This window comes from Bos indicus, chromosome 22 (genome assembly GCF_029378745.1).
Source record: "Bos indicus isolate NIAB-ARS_2022 breed Sahiwal x Tharparkar chromosome 22, NIAB-ARS_B.indTharparkar_mat_pri_1.0, whole genome shotgun sequence".
NCBI classification, from domain to species: domain Eukaryota; kingdom Metazoa; phylum Chordata; class Mammalia; order Artiodactyla; family Bovidae; genus Bos; species Bos indicus.
Window position 1 is genome coordinate 36,964,719 of NC_091781.1, and position 19,443 is coordinate 36,984,161.

General features: G+C 43.2%; 1 protein-coding gene and 1 long non-coding RNA gene across 4 annotated transcripts in view; one reads left to right on the top strand and one right to left on the bottom strand.

The window, feature by feature from the left end:
* The window catches only part of PRICKLE2 (prickle planar cell polarity protein 2), a 343,702-nt gene that overhangs the window by 75,023 nt on the left and 249,236 nt on the right, over positions 1–19,443 (top strand). The gene's annotated exons all lie outside the window — the stretch shown is intronic.
* On the bottom strand, positions 10,659–15,262 carry LOC139178604 (uncharacterized). Of its 2 annotated transcripts, XR_011562991.1 has the most exons (3): positions 14,896–15,262; positions 10,824–11,051; positions 10,659–10,739 (listed from the first exon to the last, which is right to left on the bottom strand). It is a non-coding gene; the product is annotated as an uncharacterized lncRNA (long non-coding RNA). The 2 variants fall into 2 exon arrangements; XR_011562990.1 differs by having other exon boundaries at positions 10,659–11,051.

Here is a 19,443-nt window from a genome sequence, read left to right on the forward strand (position 1 = left end):
CCTAATGTGTAGCCGAGGTTGAGAACCACTGGTCTAGAAGCTTCTGTGGCTCATGTGACATACATTTTCTTGTACATAAAGAATCCATGCATTCACTACTTCTTGTTGACCACAAAAACTTGTTCTGTTTTCTCTCCATTTGACCTAAAGCACACAAATACTCACACTCAGATGCATTCACACATGTAGGCAACCTAATACTGCTTTATAGTATTACTACTTCTTGCTTATATGAACAAAGTAAGTTTTATGACTTCACTGTGCTTTTTTTTTTGTCTATAAAATGGTGATATATTAGTGTCTCTCTCCTTGCATCTTGCGGATGAGTCAAGAGTCAAAATTCATATTCCTTATGCAAAACTCTTGAGTGCAGGCATTTTAGAGCACAGTTTGGCGATATCTGTTAGAATGTGTATCCCCTGCCCTCTGAAAAAAACTTTCAGGCTTATGAGTATCTTCACAATATTGGGTTGAGAAACCACCATGATATTGTTTGTCTAGGGCTGAGTATTAAAGTCATGGCACCATCGTGATGATGGCTGGATTTGATACAATGCATGGAGGGGTGTTAACCTCCTCTTCTCATTGGGACCTGGCCACTTTTACTGTTGCCATCTCAGCATATGGTAGGTTTCCATACCAGTTCTTGACTTTAACAACTGATACCATAGTTTTAAGTGACCTGTGTGACATCCTAAGCATTTGCTCACAAATGCCAGATTCTGAAATGAAAGTTGAAATAAAGTTAAGTAACAGAGTGGATGATAGTAAATTCAGGACTAGAATCAGCCTAAATATAATTCTTTTTAAATTCTGAAGCTTTTCATTAATTAAAAATAATAGCTACAGGTACTGAGCACTTACTCTTGACCAGGTATCATGATGAACGTTTTACAAGTTGTATTTGATCTTCACAATTGAACCTGCAAGGGATAGCTTGAGTTTGAATGTTTATTCCTTTATTGATATAAAGTTGATATGTAATATTGTGTTAGTTTCAGGTATACAGTAGAGTGATTTGGTCATTGCTTCTACATTGCTATATGTATACAAATATGTGTATATATATATATACATTCTTTATTTTCCAATTTTTATCCATTATAGATATTGAATATAGTTTCCTGTGCCATATAGTAAATCCTTGTTTAATTTACTTTATATGTAGTATTGGGTAACAGTGTGTTTTCTATGTCTGTAATTCTCTTTCTCTTTAGTAAATAATTTCATTTGTACTATTGTTTAGAGTCCATGTGTAAGTGATATTGTACAATATTTATCTTTCCCTGACTTACTTCACTTAGTATAATAATCTCTAGGTCTCTCTAGGCTGCTGCAAATGGTATTATTTCCTCCTTCTCATGGCTGAGTAGTATTCCATTGTGTATGTATACCACATCACCTTTATCCATCCATCTCCTGATGGGCAGTTAGTATTTATTTTAAAGTTGAGGAAATGTAATAATAATAATTTACTCAATCCTTTTCATATCCCAGATGCTATTCAAACAGTCTTGTTTGAATGCATTTGCTAATAACTTATTTGCTCCAGGAGAGGATAAGTAACTTGCTCATTGTCATACAACCCATCAGCACAGAGCTGAGAATTAAACCCCTTCCAGTCTGTCTGACTGCCAGTGGCGGTTAACTTGATTGCTAGATTTGATTGCTTTCCCTAAAGGCTGATGCTTGGTCAGCTCCCTAAGTATCCAGGTGCAGAGGATACAAGGGAGATTTTTTTGTTTGTTTCATTTCAGTCTCAGCCAAGCGTCTACCATACTGGCAGGTGACATCTAGGAACAGAGGGACTGTAGCAGCTTGGTGATTGCTGGCCCCTGATCCTGTGCTTGCCTGTCTTTTTATGATGCAGTGCCTGTAAGGTAGGGTATGCTTAGTCAGTGTTTTGTGACATTAGGTTTATGAATTAAAAATATCAAATAGAATAAATAGGCTTTTGTTAATAATGTTCACACCAAAGGGAAGAAAAGTGCCTGTTGATTTTCATGCCAGACAAGAGTGGACCCTTCAAGGCAAATCAGCTTAGAATCAGTTGTCCTAAAGCTTGTGCAGTTCATCCCAGCCATGCAGGGAAAAACAGTTCCTTCTTGCTTATCATTCACAGTGAAGATGCTTACTTTGAGGGGTGCTGGTGTTGCTAGACAGATTTTGTAAATGTTAGCCCATTTATGCTAGCCTTAAATGCTAGTCTCTAATTGAATCTTGAATGTTGAGCTTTGGGTTCTTTATTCTGTTGGCTTGGAAACCCCCACATTTTTGTGACTTTTCAGAGTCCAAGTATTCATTCTGTGCCTAGCTAATTTCCCTGAAACAGAAATGTTTCCAAAGGATTAATGCCCAGCTCTGTCGCAAGGTGGTCCTTTCCTCCTCATGCCAGCAACCTCCTCCACGCCCAGTTGTCATGTTTCATGAGAAGCTTCGCGCTCAGTGGGCATTTCAGCATGTGTGTGCCAGCGTCTTGCAGCAGCATTTTCCATGCCTCCTGAGAAACAGATTAGGGGAAGTGATGGATGCTGAAATTGGTTTTGACAGATCTCTAATCTTCTTTCTAACTGAAAGCTGTTATTGGAGGGGGGTTCCTAGGGGAGCTTCTTGCACAAATTCCATTTCCATCCCTCTCGGAGCTCTTGTAGCTTCCTCATCCCACCAGCATCTGTGGACTCTGGGTGCTAAGGAGTGAGGGGAAGGACAGCAGAGGGCGAGCGGTCCAGCAGTAATTGTGTTCTCACTGTGGAGGAAGAGACCGGTCTTTCTTCTCTAGGTGGGAATGGATTCTTTGGCATTAATGTTCACTTATTAGTCTTAGGTCAGCAGTAAGAAGATAGGTAAAGTGGGGGAAAAGGATTAAAGGGTGGGGACAGACCTGTTCTCTTTTATACAGATGATGACTGTTTGCTTTCAAAGTGCCTTCCAGATGGGCCAAAGGATATGAACAGAAAGTGTAGAGAAGCTGAATGCATGTGGCAGATGGGGATGTTAGAAGTTCAGCTCAGCAGCAATAAGCAGTAGAAAGTAAAACAAAAATGAGACAGCATTTTACCTATTAAATAACAAAGCTCCATTTTTTTTGAATTGTCAGTGATAATACTTAATGTTGAAGGATGCTGGGTGATAGGCATATACTGCTGTTGGGAATACACATTGGTTCAAAATCTCTGGCAAGATATTATAAGCCTGAAAAATATTCATGCACTGTAACTCAGTGATGAAATTTCCAGGAATTTTTACTAAGCAAATAATAATTTTTTTTAAAAGGAAGTGTATCACTTGGGTATTCATAAAAACGTTTTTTTTTTTCGTAATTGCAAATTAGAAATAAATATCTAGCAGTAAGGTTATAGAACATTCTAGCAATAGCTGGAGTATTATTGAATGTTATTGAATATTATGGAATGTGTTGAAACAGTATATCCATTAAAACTGTTAACTAAAGTTTTTATGATATGGAAAATGTATATGATATATTGATAAGTAAAAGTTGTCTAGTGGTTTTTTCTTTTTTTCAAATAATACATACATGTAAGAAAAAAGACAAGGGATTTACATCAAAATGTTAATGATTATCATGTCTGGGTGGTATAATTTTCTTTACCTTATTTAAAAAAATTCTGTATATACTTCATTTATTTAATTCTGCTCTGTTCAGCATTCATTTAACCAGTGAATATTAAGTGCCAATTATATATCAGCACTGACTTTTTAAAGCAGTATTTGTCTTAGGAGCGTTTTTATTTTTACATGTGCATCAGTTGATGACAGTATTGAGAGCTGCTTTCTCAGGGCTGTCAGTGGAGTGTGAGTTTTTACAGATGAGGACTAATGAGCCCTCCTGTGCTTCCCACTGTATGAGCCTGCTGGTCAGGAGGAGAAACATGGAGAGGTCCTCCTCCTCCTCCTTCTGTCCTTATTTCATGGTCTCATGAACACTGTGGATTCATGATACTTGGAAAAGGATAATAGGAAAGTGCTAGAGGTGCCATGAACTTACCAAGGGAAATCCACAAACAATGGATATTAAAAATGCAGGAGCTATAAAGAATGACTTTTCTATTTTGGGAACAGGATATTTATTTTTAAAATAAGGAAGAAAAGATGGGAAAGAGGAAGGGAGGGTGGAGGGAGAGATGGAAGGAGTTCCCCAAAATGCCATCACAATAAATAATAACATTTAAATATTTGTTTAAATGTTTGTAAAATGTTTTAATTTGTAAAACATTTGTTATATGTTTCTTTGGATATGCCAATGCTCTTTCATTGTATAAGTTAGGGCTTTCCTGTTTTAAAACAAAATTACTCCAAATGCATATGAATTATATTATCATTGATTTTGTTTATGAAATGATGGTACTCCAAGTCTTAACTGTTTGAGTCAAATATCTTCACCTCTAGCAAGGAGCCTGTCTCTCCAGCACAGTCCTCAGTGTTTGGTAGGCACAGCTTAGATAACCTTCATCATGATATCTGACATATTGGGGTCATGGTCCCATCATTTTGGTCAACTGAGTAGTTACCTATATGGATGAATAGCTTTTGGTAGTTGACTGTCCAGTTATTACATCTGTCTAGTGTTTGCAGAAAGCAGACACATCTCTAGAGATTTGAGTATAAATTCTGAAATTAGACCATTGGGGGCCACATGCCAGCTCTGTATATTTGCCACATGACCTCGGCAAGCTCAGCTCTCTGGATCTCAGTTTCTACATCAGTAAAACGGGAAAAACAATTTCTGTCTTAAGGGATTGTTATAAAGATAGAATAAGTTTTTGTTGTGGACTTTATTATTTGCACAAGTATTGCCTCTCCTGGACCCCCAGAAGAATTTATCTGTTTGTTCTGTTGATTTCAAGCATGACCATGTAATATGTTTTGGCCAGTGAATTTTGAGTGGAAGGACACATGTTGCTTCCTGGCCTGGTTTGCCATGTTCTCCTTTCCCTCTCCCTTAAGACTGATAGTGCTCTTGGTAGAAGCTGCTCTATCAGCCCCGATTCAGGAGTGGGAAACAATGGGGCAGAGCTACAGCCAATGACCATGCTGCATGAGGGGTACTCCCTGTGTGTGATCATAAGCATGGGGCTTCTCAGATCGCTCGCTACTGTGGCATGACTTCTCCTAACTGTACTAATATGTGAATTAAATTTTCAGCTCTCAAGTTGGTGCCTGTCACGTGTGTAATGTTCAACCAGCATTAGCTTGTGTAGTTATGTGTCTCCACATTTCATATTTTTTCATTTGTTGGCCCCAATATTTGGCTACTTTTAAAAAATCTCTTCGATCTTTTGCTGTCCATTAAGACATGAAAATGTCACTGACTTTGGCCGGTTTGTTCCTATAGTTCAAGAGTAGAACAGCAAAGGGATTACGAGGGAAGATGTATTTAGGAGAGAAGCCGATATAACAGTATTTTTGATCAGGGGTCAAGACCAGTGACTTAAGGACCAAATCTGGTCCAGTGCCTAGTTTTGTAACAACTGTTAGCTAAGAATGGTTTTTATATTTGTTAATAGCTAGAGAAAACAAAAACAAAGAAAATGTTTTCTGACAGCTGAAAATTATGTGAAATTGAAATTTCAGTACCCATAAACTTGTTCTAACAGAGCCGTACCCTTTCATGTAAGTATTATCTGTGGCTGCTTGCCCAGGTTGCCTTAATAATTGGTCCCGGTGTCCTAATCTCTGCATATCATAGGATTACTTTAAATATCTAAAGAACCTATATGTATAGCAACATATTGAAAAGAACAAAAGTCAGTGATGTACTCTTAAATGAGGAAAATCTGTATTACAGAGGGTGTCATTTAAACCTCTTTTTTTGTTTTAAGGTGTTCCTGAAAAAATTATTAGAAATACATATAGACTAAAATCTTAAGAGGAGTGGCCAGGCAGTGGGCTTTTGCCTAATTTTTGTGTTACAAGAATCTGTGCCTTTTGACATTTTCTTTCTGTTTAAGGCATTGAGTATGTAATTTGAGAAGTTATTTCAAAAGAATAAAATAAAAGTATACTGTAAGTTAAAGGGAGCAATAACTCATTTCACAATGTTTGGGGCCTCTCAGGCCCTCATCCTGGGTTGTGCTGAAAAGACAGAAAAGGTTCTGTGCCAGAGAGTGTCTCCTTCCAACCCCATCAACCCCATTCCATTGTTTTATGGGCCATCTGGAAACAGAAACATCCTGTTCTTTCCATACTTTTTCAGTCTTGGCATCTGAACCTGGCATCACCTATGTGCTTTGGAAATTGTACTTTGAATTTGAGAGTTTCCTAGAACCCCATGGAACTCCCAGATGCTCTAGGACCTATGTACTCAGCTGTGACTGGAAGACACCAGTTCCAACTTGTGCAAGTGCTCCAAGGACAGTTCTGCATTTTAAGAGTGCCCTTCTGTGACTCAGGGCCAGGACTGCCAAGTCCTTGTAACCTCAGGCTTGAGCGTCAGATGTTCATCTGTAGAGGTGTCACTGGCGCAGCTGAAGAGGGGTGGTGGTGTGGGCTCTTTTGGCAGAGCAGACTTCCTCACTGGTGGACACACCTGAACTGGGAGAAGGGGTGCTGGTCATCTGAGCCATCTGTCTCGGCCGTGGACTCCTCACTCCCAGGCAGGCAGCCTCCTCAGTGTCCAGGAACCACCCTTGGTATAAGTGATGTGACTCTGGAGCCTCCTTCGACGAGTGTGCTTACACAATTCCTTCTTTGTTCTCCAGGGCCTGGGCAGACCAAATGCTCTCCAGAAGGCATCTCAGCAGGTGTCTTGGGATGTGTGTGCTTTATTTAGGCTTCCTCATCCTATAGCACTTACTGGACAGGCTAGATCAAAAAGGCGGCAGCCCTCCCTCCTCCAAAAAAAAGAATGTGGGAACAGAGTATGTTGTTCAAGTCCATTAGAGGGAAACTGATTCACCACTGTGCATCCTTAGATTATACTGTACTTTTGTTCCCAGGATAAAAGACAGGCAGAGGCGATATAACTCAATGGTTAAACAGTTTGATGAGGGTCAAGTGCACCTGCATTCAGGTCCAGGTGCTGATGTAAGCTGCCCAAGTGCCCTTGGACCTGTGCCTTAACCTTGGTAAATTTTGCTTTCCCCATTGCTAGAAAGAAGATGCAGAAAAAGCACCTACTTCCTGGCATTAAAAGCAATAACTGGGGTGTCATGTGAGGCATAGTGTGATGTGTGGTGCACAGTAAGTACTCAGGGAGTTCAGTTGTTTATCTTTTTAGACTTTCTTGACACATTTAGCCCTTGGAGCAGGTGCAAAGGACCTGTTGTATCTGTGATCCATGTGAGGATTTTTTCGCTAAGCTTAAGAAACGTAGTAGCCAAAGTCGAATTTGGGAACAATTTGCATCTTTTAAAATTTCTGTTTATTCTTAAAATCTTTTTCAAGTTCAAAACTTCCTGCCATTCTCGTCTTCCACCAAGAGAATAATACCAGTAATCGTCACAATAATGGCAACAACAAATGCTCAAACCCGTCATTGTGTAAGTATTTTGCTCCGTTCATCCTTATAATAAACCGTATGAAGTTCAAGCTATTATCATCCCCATTTTTCAGGTCAGGAAAATGAGGCACAAAGAGTTTTTTAAGTAAGTCACCCAAGGTTATGCGAGTAATAAATGGTGGAGCTGGGATTCAGTTGCAGACCATCTGGTTGTGGACCACTGGCTCTTCATGGCACCTTAGGAAGAATTTTCCACATAGCAATGCTCGTTATTTTCATACTTGAATCTAGCCTGTTCCTTTAAGAAGAACTAGACAGTGAATAGTTGAGCACATTCAAAGCAAGGTTTCATTCTGGCCTTGGAAGGAAAGGAATCATACTTACTCTTTGAACAGTTTTGAAAAGAACTTTCACTAGATCTATGACATGTCAAACAAACTGAATCAGATTTTTCCTTTTGTATGAAGGTAAACTCTAGGTAGCTCAGATTGATGATCAAACGAGTTATTAAGTTGAAAAGTATAAACATTTTTCTGCACCTAAATCTTTTTTGCTTTCATTTGTCAATCTGTCAGGAGTGGAGGATTCTACTGGAGAATTCTGCAAGGCCGAGTTTCTCAACCATAGCACTATTGACATTTTGGGTCACAAAATTCTGTATTGTGTAGCCTGCCCTGTGCATTGCGGGATGTTTAGCAGCATCCCTGGCTTCTATATCACCCTCTAAATTTATTTCATTTTTTGACTGCACCACGTAGCATATGGGATCTCAGTTCCCCAACCAGGAATCGAACCACAGCCCTTACATTGGAAGCCCAGAGTCTTAACCACTGGACCACTAGGCAAGTCCCCTAGAGGACCCTCTAGATGCCAGTAGAGCCCCCCTGTCCCCAGTGGCACAACCAAAAATGTCTCTAGACATCCCATTCCTAATGTCCCTGGGGAGCAGAATTGCCCCCCTGGCGGAGAACTGTGGCTCCAAATTCCCACTAGATCTGTCTTGGAATTCGAGTTCTGTCATGTGCTCTCTCAGTAGGTTAATGTGTGACCGTGTCTTAAAAGCCTTCCCATCTTTGATTCTCTCATCTATGCAGAAGGGCATGTAGATCCCCTCCTATACGATGACTGGGAGTATAAAATGAGAAAACCTAATTAAATTATACTGAATGATTAATATGTATGCTTTTTTTTGGACTCTTCTTTTCCTTCCAAGCTCTAAAATTCAACGATTCTAATCATAAATATAGTTTTTAGTTTCCCTCCAGATGCTAACATATGTATGTGATAAATCAATTTATATTTCTCTGGAAGACAACTCTTGGGAATGAAAGTTGAGAACAATTTCTTTTCTTTTTCCTTTTTCCCCCTTGTTTTGCTGAATTTATATATTCTAACACAAAAAAATTTTTTTTAATTTTTATTCCATGTGAAGAATTGTTCAGAGAAGATCAAGGCCATCTCTTTTGAATATCCACTAACAGTTGAAAAGGAGATGAGTTGAATTAACAGCTCTAGGGATTTCTATTAGCTAAGACAGGGAACTTTCAGACCAAGATCTCGGACAGTGAAAGTTCATCACCAGAGCAGGGGCTAGAATTGCCTTTCTTGGAGACGAGCGAAACCTAGAAAGTCGCTGATCCGGAACGCTCTGAAGCTGCCTTGTAAATGTGGGAAACAGTCTTCGCCTTGCAGGTTTGCCCTTGACTATGCTGCAGGCTCTGCTTCTGTTCTGAGCTCCCGAGAGAGATTCTGGAACAATTCACCGAGTGTTTCATCTTTCTTCCCCATGGTTCAGGCCCCTTCCTTCCCAACCCTCTCTCACCACGCAGCCGACAGACTCAAGAAACAGTTGGCTGAACTTTAGCACTTAAGACCTTGATGAAGGCAAAAACAAAAACGGAATAATTAGTCCCAGTTTGTCAGCAATTAATTGTACTTTGAATGTAATTTTTTATTTTTGGAGGCTTAGGCGAACAGAATGCCGTGGTTCTATGGTTCTTAAGCAGCCAGAGCACGCCTGAGGTACCCCTGCACTGAGTCATCTGTACAGCTTCTTCAAAAGATGGATACTTGGACCCTATCTCTGGGCTGTAAGTCAGGAGGGTTGAGAGGTGCCAGACGAATGTATTGAATACACATACACACCATGCTCCTCATAATTATTTAATTGTTGAAAGCATGAGCTTTGGATCTTGGACATTTCATATCTGTGTTCCTTCTCATTTGTAAAGTGGGAATAATGATAGCTTCCAACCACATGGGCTTGTTGAGAGGATGGCGAAGACGATTTAAACCAAGTGCTTAGCGGAGCCCAGCAGAGATGAGGCGTCCGTTTGCGTTAGCTGGTGGTGGTGCCGCTCGGATCGTCGTCGTCATCACCTCTCCTGCCCTGGAAGTCTTGGGCTGCTCTCGATTCCTCTCTTTGTGTATTTCCTTCCTAATTATCAAAACCACTTGCCAAATCCTGACAAGTCCAGGTCCTCTTGAGGCTGTTTGTAGCCTTTCCCTACCCCCTTTTTTCTACTTTTCTCCTCTGCTTCATGCCTTGCCAGGACTGCAGGCAGCCTCTTCACTGATCTTCCTGCCTTCCTGTTTGTTCTTTAAGGTGCAGCCAGAGTGATCTTTCAAGTGGGATATCCTTCCCTGGCTTCTCACCCTCCATTGCATTTAGAATAAAAACAAATTTTGCCCTCAGTTTACGCAGCCTGCCTGCTCTGATCACCAGGCATCGCCTCATGCCACTTTCTTCCTTGTCTGCCATATGTGAAGCACCATGATCTCTGACTACATTCAGCTGGACTTGTGCCAAGTTCTTTTCTACCTCAGGAGCTTTGCACAGGCTCCTCCTGAAGCTCCTGATGACTGTCCACATAGCTGCCTCCTTCTCACTTAAGCTCTCAGCCGTCATTGTCTCTTTAGCTAGGTTTTATCTGACCACACCCATTCAACATCTGTCTCTTACTCCCCATTATTTCAACCTCAGGCTACCGTCTGTTCTCTTAGCATGAGGCACTCTGTCATTATTTTGTTTATTTGTTGTATTTTCTCATACCCTTTCACTGTAATGTGAGAACCATAGGGGAACAACCTATGTTTTTTTTTAAAGTCACCAGCCGGTCTCTGGAACCTCATTCAGTGCTCATCCCACAGAGGATGCTCAGAAAATATTAGTGAGATGAAAGAATGAATGAATTCAAAGTGAATGACTTTGCTTGTTTATTCATTCATATATCCACAGACGTGTGTTGAGTAGCTCCTGGAGACAGGACGAGCTGGATATCTGAAAAAAAGAAGAGATAGAGGGGTGTAATCTACAACCCATGGGAATGTTTTGATTTTTCCAGAGCCCTTGGACTGATTTTACTTTTTGAGCATAGCAAGTTGTGTAATTATATGATTTTTCCTTTTCCACATCAGCTGCTGCAGATTTGGAGCCAAATTTGTGGCCCATACGTCTTCTTGGTATGCAGTTTCGCCTCATTCTTGGATCCACTTCACATCCCTGTCCTCATTTTTCTTTTCCTTTTGTTCCTATTTTTAATTTATGCTGTCTTGTATTTGATGTATCCTCATAAGCTGCCTTAACTTCTCCCTGTAACAAGACAAAGTAGACATCCATCAATCTATACAAATTTGACGAGAAGCGCTTTATGAGAGGGATAAATAAAGTGCTTCTGGCGTTAGAGAGGCGGATATTTCCCAGGGGACATCTGTAAGCTCCAGGGAGTGGGGAGCGGGAGGTGAGCGCCTTCTCCAGGAGAGACTGAACATGCCGTAGGCACAGGAAATGTGACTGCAGTGGAGATTAGTAAAGGGAGGATTTAATTCAGGTAACTGGTTATTTTGCCTGTTCTGGCTGCACACTGGAGCTCTGGACCTCATACTGTTTTTTCTCATTATCTTGCTTCTTTAGAAGTACCATATAATTTTCAAAATAATCAGGAGGAGGCACCCACTCTCCTCTCCCTCTGAAGGTTCAGACACGTTTTCTCATAACTGTCTTATCGATTCTCAGCTGATCTGTGTGATTTGGGAGCACAGGAGCTTGCTGCTTCTCCTTTTTTGTTCACTATAGTGTTTGTTTACAGGGCGTCCTCCTGCAGATCTGGACAGTGAAGAGAATCAGACATCTTTGGGGTTCTGGGGGACTTTTATGTACAATGGGGTGAGCTCACCCTTCCTGTGGTTCCACCTTCCTGGCCTACTCCATACATGGAGCCTGAATCTCTGGTCCAGACCTCTCCCAGGACCCCAACTTGTGTATTCAGAGCTCTTCTCTGTGTCTCTCTCTCTTCTTGGATGATTGGTAGATGTCAGAAGCTTGATGTGTCCAAAATTGGATTCCTGGTCTCTCCCTACCCCCACCCCCCGATTCCAGCTTCATCTTTTGACACCTCCGTGGATGATAGTTCCATTCATCTGACTTTTCAGGCCAAAAGCTTTGAGGTCACCTTGGACTCTTCTCTTACTCTGGCATCTCTCACTCAGTCCAGCAGGAAGCACTGGGGTCCTGCCTTCACAGTAGCAGCGTATGTGAGTCACCCAGTTGTGTCCAACTGTTTGCAACCCCATGGACTGTAGCCCACCAGGCTCCTCTGTCCATAGAATTCTCCCGGCAGGAATACTGGAGTGGATTGCCGTTCCGTTCTCCAGGGGATCTTCCCAGCCCAGAGATAGAGCCTGGGTCTCCTGCATTGCAGGCAGATTCTTTACCATTGGAGCCATCAGGAAGCCCCCACAGTAGGCAGACTTTGATCTTTTCCCACCACTACACCATGATTCCCTAATTCTGGTCACTCTCATCTGTTACCTGAATCCCAGTAATAGCATCATTTCCATCCCAGCCTCCAGCAGTCTTTGGAAAACCTTCCAGATGGGCTCCCCACACCCATTATTTCATCATGCTCAGTCTAAAACCCAAAGGTCTTCAGTGGACTCATGTCACCACGTGATCAACAGACCCTTGTCCCTACCATTAATTCCTCTCGGTCCTTATGAGTCTCATAAACCCCTACACTCTCTCAGGCTCACAGCTTCAGCCACATTGGGCTGTTTCTGTTCCTTGAAGAAGCCTTGCCTGCTCCTGCCTCAGGACCTTTGCATCACATGTCCCTTTTGCCTGGCATGCCTTTACCTGCCTAAAGTCTTTGGTCTCCTTGGGCAATCTGTTTCAGATGCCTACATTCCTCTCTGGGATTCCCCATCTCTCTAGCACACTGTTTTTCTTCTATGCAAAACACTTACCTGTTTTTCTGTTTTGAAATGTTATTTATTTATTTATTTTTACCTGTGCTGAGTGTTCGTTGCCACGCAGGCTTTTTTCTAGATGTGGCAAGTGCGGACTACTCTTTAGTTGTGGTGCATGGGTTTCTCACTGCAAGGGCTTCTCTTATTTGGGACGTGGGCTGTAGGGCACATGGTCTTCCATAGTTGTAGCACCTGGGGTCAGTAGTTGCAGCTCCCAGGCTCCTGAGCACAGCCTCCGTAGTTGTGGCACATGGGCTTAGTTGTTCTTCAGCCTGTGGGATCGTCCCAGGCCAGGAATCGAACCCATGTCTCTGCATTGGCAGGCAGATCTTCACCACTGAGCCACCAGGAAAGCCCCACTTAACCACTTTATAACACAATGGTTTTTTTTTTTTTTTTGACTGCACTGGGTCTTAGTTGCAACATGAGGGATCTTTAGTCTTCATTTAGGAATATTTAGTAGCAGCATGTGAACTCTTACTTGTGGCATGTGGGATCTAGTTCCCTAATGAGGGATCATACTTGAGCCTCCTGCATTGGGAGTGCAGAATCTTAGCCACTGGATCACCAGGGAAGTCCCAATGCTTTAGTTTTTTTTTTTTTTTTTGATCTGTCTATCCTTCTCCCTTTTCATACTGACAAAGGTCCGTCTAGTCAAAGCTATGGTTTTTCCCGTAGTCATGTATGAATGTGAGAGTTGGACCCTAAAGAAAGCTGAGTGCCAAACAATTGATACTTTTGAACTGTGGTCTTGGAGAGGACTCTTGAGAGTCCCTTGGTGTGCAAGGAGATCAAACCAGTCTATCCTAAAGGAAATCAGTCCTGAATATTCGTTGGAAGGACTGATGCTGAAGCTCCAATACTTTGGCCACCTGATGCAAAGAACTGACTCATTTGCAAAGACCCTGATGCTGGGAAAGATTGAAGGCAAGAGGAGAAGGGAACGACAGAGGATGAGATGGTTGGATGGCATTACTGACTCAATGGACATGAGTTTGAGCAAGCTCTGGGAGTTGGTGAAGGACAGGGAAGCCTGGTGTGCTGCAGTCCATGGGGTCACAAAGAGTCAGACATGACTGAGTGACTGAACTGAACTGATCCCTCTCCTGCCCTGCAGTAAATGTAAGGCTGAGGATATTTGTCTTATTCTCTAATCCCAGGGCTCTAGGACGGTGCATGACACATTGCTGATTCTTCTTCATCATTGTTGAATTAGTGAATAAAGCCCTGTCTCTTCTCCAGTCGGTGTGCTCCTCATCCCTTACGGTCATTTGATCTGGTACACTGTCCTAGTTTAGGAGCCCATCAAGAAAGTGTTAATTACATTGATAAGACTGGGGCAGATTCTTCCAGAATAAATTATGACATACCGGCACCCTCCACGTGAACCTTGCTCAATTCCTCTGTAACCCTCTCTTCGGGAGCCTCCTGGATCCATCTGGAAACCATTCCAGTAAACATCCATCCTGTATAATAGATCACTATTTTCCTTGTGCATATGACTCTGGCTCCCCAGAGCCTGCAGTCAGCATGGAGATGGATTTCTTATCTCCGTGGCTTCATTAAGAGTGTACATATTTGGTTGCCAGTGCTACGCTTCTCCACAGTGCAGTTTGTTGCAACAAAAGAAAGCGTTTGCCAAATGATTTGTCAGCATATGCTATAAAGCCACACAGGAACTCTTTATGTAACTGGAAAGTACTGATCCCAATTAGTGACAAATTAAAGACCGAGAAGGAAAAAAATGATGTTGCTTTCTTCAGAGGAACCTAGAGGGTTGGTGTGAATGTATACGGGTGGGGTGGGAAGGAAGAGGAGTAGAGAGGCAGAGAGCAGGACAGGAGCAGACTGTGGATGATGGAATCTAGTTCAGGGCCCCAGGAGACAGAGTTTAGCATCATGGGGCCCAGTTATCTACTCAACTCCCGTATTCTTCAAGGTGATAACCTTTCCAGGCCAGCTAGTCTCATGCCTCAAGTTCTTGGAAAGAGAGACATTCATAGAGGCTTTCTGAAACAGCAGGGACCGGAGCTGACTTCCCAAGGACTGGGAGTCGTGCTGTGGTGCCAGGCAGAGCCCCCGGGTGGCTTGGTGAGCTGGGATGGTGCAGCTCAGGGAAGGAGCTAAAGTTGGCAGCCCCGTGCGAACTCAGCCGCTTGCAATCCTGGCTGCCTTTGAAAGTGACTCACCTCCACATCAGGGGAGCACATTAGACAAGTCTGGCTTCTTCTCCACGAGTAAATATTTGACCTCTTGATGTTCTCCAGGCGTCTTCCTAATTAGGAAACTCAGACAGCTCTCTAAGAACAAAACCAAACATGGCTTCCCAGGGCAGGGCAGGGCCGGGCCTCCTTCCCCTGCCTTAAGACCTCGAGCCCGCAGCACCCGGGTCAGTCTCTGAGACTTGCTTCCTGTGATCGAGTGTGTAAGTGGCATTTTTGGTTTGTTTCCATTAGAAGAAAAGAACTTCCCTTATCAAAACCAAATGTTTATCTAGTAAGAGACTTGCTTCATCTCACATTCTTTTTGGCAACGTCAGCAAGCGAATGTCAGCACTAGGAGGATAGACAAATATGTGTGCTCAGCTGGTTGGGTAGACGATGGTTTGAATTGAGACTGCCCCGCAAAGGACCCGTTGCTCTGATCGCCTGCATGCCTGGGGATGGGGAGGACCGTGGAAAATCCTCCTGGTTTATGCTGAAGCTCTTTCTGTGGTAATGTTCCTTAGAATGTTTTTTAAACTGAGTGAATTCAAGAATTTACAATTGTTAGATCAGGGCAGGGTTTTAAACTTTTATGATGTAGCCGCGAGGCTCTCAGACTAAACGGACACCAAATATACTCAGGGCGCGGGGCGTGGTTTGGGGGTCCAGACTCCTTTACTTCAAGGCGTTGTTCTTAAGCTCAGTTTTCTCTGACTGAAAACTAGTCTTCCCTCTACCCGCCCCACCTCTCCCACCAACTCCTACCCTCATCAGCAGGAAGATATTGTACATTAAGAAAATATTTCTTGGGAAATGAAGAAAGGGAATTGGGAGCTGGGCTGCAAACTTCCAAATGGTTCTTGAGTCGAGTGATTTTTGCCTTGCTGCCTGGTTGCCAGAGCGACTTCACCCACAGCCCCCCTTACAACACTTATCCTAGAGTTAGTCCAAGTTGAGGATACAAAAGACAGTCTCCGGCCACACAGTCAGTGGACAAGCTCTCCTGCACGTTGTTTAATGATCAGCCCAGATGTCTGTCCTGCGTGTCGGATAAGACAGTCCCAGCAGAGGCGGGATGAGAAACAGGCACATCTCCACAGTTCACAGTGTCGTATCTCTCTTCGGCTAGCATCTGATTACAGCCATGTATATTATTTAAAAGGTGCTTAAAAAAAAAAAAAAAAAAAACCTGACCACAGGGGAAAATCAAATGGCTTTCTCTTCCTGCTCTCTGTGGATGATGTTTTAATCACGGTGCACATAAAGATGTGGTGTTTGCTGGTGGAATTTGTCAAAACTAATAAGGCAGTTTTCTATCCTGTGGCAGCCCCGCTTAAGTAGCTAATGTCGTTACTCGGGACAGCCCCCGGTGTGCTCTGCGTTTCTAGAGTGTGCTATTCTTACTGGTCTCTCTCCTTCAAGACCTACTTGGAAAGAACCACGTCACTGTGTTCGTCACTTTCATGCAAGTCCTGCCAATGTATGTGGACCTGCGTGTTCCAGGGGTGAAAATTACGACTGTTTAGGTAGTTAGGTTCATTAATATAGAAGGGGTTTTTAAATACCAGTAGCTCAGGGCACATGGGGCTTGAGAGTCTGAGGTCCAGAGCTGGGTGAGAGGTAGGTAGCACCTCCTTGGAACTGCTGTGGTCCTAAAAGCCCAGACTAGTTAGTACATTCAGAAGATGCTCAGCCAGGACTGGGGTGACTTGCAGGGTGGAAGATATGCCCAACCATGAGACCACAGTCCACAATAGGCTTCAGACTAACACGTTCCCCAAGTGACATTTGACCCACAGTGGCATAGTAAAACTCTAAAGCAGGGGTCAGCAATTTACAACTCAAGGCTGGCTCATTGCATGCTTTTGTAAATAAAGTTGTATTGAGACATAGTTATGAGGTTTATCCTCGGTGGCTGCTTTCCCTCTGCAGTGGCAGAGGTAAGTAGCTAGGAGAGAGACCACACACCTGCAAAGGTGAAAATACCAACTTGTGGGTCCTTTACAGAAAGAGTTTGCCAGCCTTTGATGGATTTTCAACTTAGAGGCCCCAGTTTTCCAAGGGTATGCATTCATGGCCTTCCGTTGAATGAATCCCCTGAAATAACATGCAGAACATTTCACGTGTGCACGCGTGTGTGTCCCAAATAGGAATTTCTGGAGAAAGAGTGCATAGGTTATAATAGTTTTGGCAAGGTGTCTATGATCCTAAAATAAAGGTCATTAGCTTGATAGGCAAATTTTACCCCATTTATAAGCTTGTCTTCTCCTTTTCCATGACTTCTATCTCTGTCCTAAGCCCTCTAGGATCCTGCTAAGTAACTGGTGTGAAAGGTAAATTATATGTGGAATATGAGTGTCTAACAGGAATGTGTTTTCCTCCATGAGAATAGTTTTGTTTTAATCAGAGCCTTCCTTCCATGCCAGAATCTAATGGTCATGTCAAGGGGGCAACATTAGAAACAGAATGAAAGATGGGGTTGGGGAGGAGTGGCCAGGAAGGTGTTGGCTGGAGGCAAGTAGAGTTGGACTATAAAGAAAGCTGAGCACAGAAGAATTGATGCTTTTGAACTGTGGTGTTGGAGGAGACTCTTGAGAGTCCCTTGGACTGCAAGGAGATCCAACCAGTCCATCCTAAAGGAAGTCTGTCCTGAATATTCATTGCAAGGACTGATGCTGAAGCTGAAACTCCAGTACTTTGACGCCTGATGCAAAGAACTGACTCCTTGGAAAAGACCTGATGCTGGAAAAGATAGAAGGCAGGAGGAGAAGGGGACAACAGAGGATGAGATGGTTGGATGGCATCACTGACTCAACGGACATGAGTTTTAGTAAGCTCCGGGAGTTGGTGATGGACAGGGAAGCCTGTCATGCTGCAGTCCATGGGGTCACAAAGAGTCGGACACGACTGAGCAACTGAACTGAACTAAGTGGAACTTTTTTATGTCCTTTTTAAAGAGACAATAGGGCAGTCATCTTTCTGACCAGGAAAGCCAGAAAACCATAAAGGAACATGTAAGGCAGTAGGCTAAGTATTTTCTATGAAATGGCTTACATCCTACTCACATCTCGCTCAGGAGTTAGCATCTGTAATGTTAGAATGTTGGCCAGTGCAAAGTGCGCACAATATGACTGTTAGTGACTAGTTATCTTCCTCTGTCCATGGGATTTCCCGGGCAGCTAAACAACAAAAAGTTACCTTCCTCAGCCTCACCATCCCCATCAATTGTCTGAGGAAACTGAGGCTCTGGCTTGTTGTCTAAGATTTAGAAGTCCTGGAAATCATGGGCACGGGACCTTGTCTGTCAGTCTCAGGAGGTGGCACTGGAGTCCAAGCCTGTTAACTTCCAAAGTTTTCGCTTTGTTTTTACGCCCTCTTCTTCTAGCCAACTCCAGGGACACCAGGATGCGGGTGGTTCCTCTTTCAAAAGCTACCCAGATAGAATCCTGTGGTGTTGGTCTCAAGAAACACATCCTCCTCTCCACTGTATTTCCTCCTCATCTCAGCTCTTTGAGAGACCTTATCTTTAGAGTCCTGGCTCGAGAGCAGAGGTTCTCAAACCTGGCTGTCCATCTATACATCCTAGGAGGCATAAAAAGGGTGCGGATTCTCGGTAACTACTCCAGGACCTACTAGATCAGCACTTCTGAGGATGGGCCTTGAGAGTCTGTATATTTTATAACCCTCTCTATGTAGTCATGTTTCAACCAGCCAAGCGTTGGCCCATCAACTGCTGCTTGGACACCGCTGCTGTCAGTGCCACCCAGGCTCTGGCCATGTCAGGTGGTCAGGACGGGGGCGTAATTGTTACTGAGATCTGACTGCTTCCACCAAGGTGACTCACCCTCCTTTTGGAAACAGGCAAGATGTTCCCTCTTTGCAGTTGGGTCCTCCTGTCCAAACAGAGCCCAGAGTCTGTGGGTGGTCCTAGGCAGGCAGGAGGGCTCCCTTCTGGCAGAGCCGAGAGGGAACAGGCTGAGCTGCAGTTGGTTCTTGGGAAGAGAATAGAGAAGGGTGGGGGTGGTTGGCCCAGAAACAGAGGATCAGGAAGTTGGTTCCCAACTCCCAAGTGGAGTTGGAGGAGGGAAAGAGTATTCCTCTTTTTCTCTTAGGCCTCATTTTAAGATCTTTACTACATCTTCATTTAACTCTTTAAGAGCCGTGGAAGTTAGAGCTACCCCATTAAGAAGAAAAAAGAAAAGCTTCTTGTGTAACAAGTGATAGTCCCTTATTTCAGAGTTTATGAGCGACATCCTCAGGGTTCATACCAGTGACCCCTCTCCCCAACCCTGGCTAGTTACGAATTGGCCACTGCACTCGAAATCCGCGTAGGTCTAAATTACATACCGACTGAAAGTATGAGAGGGGGTAGGCTACGAGCTTGGAAACGAATACAGGACCCAGCAGGCGAGCTTGCCAGATTCTTGATGAGAAATCCGAACCACTCAAAAAAAATTAGAGCAAGGTGCTCTCTGTGTGTGCCTGTTTGCATGTGAACACATTTGCTAGTCTGCATGGGTCTTTTTAGGGGGT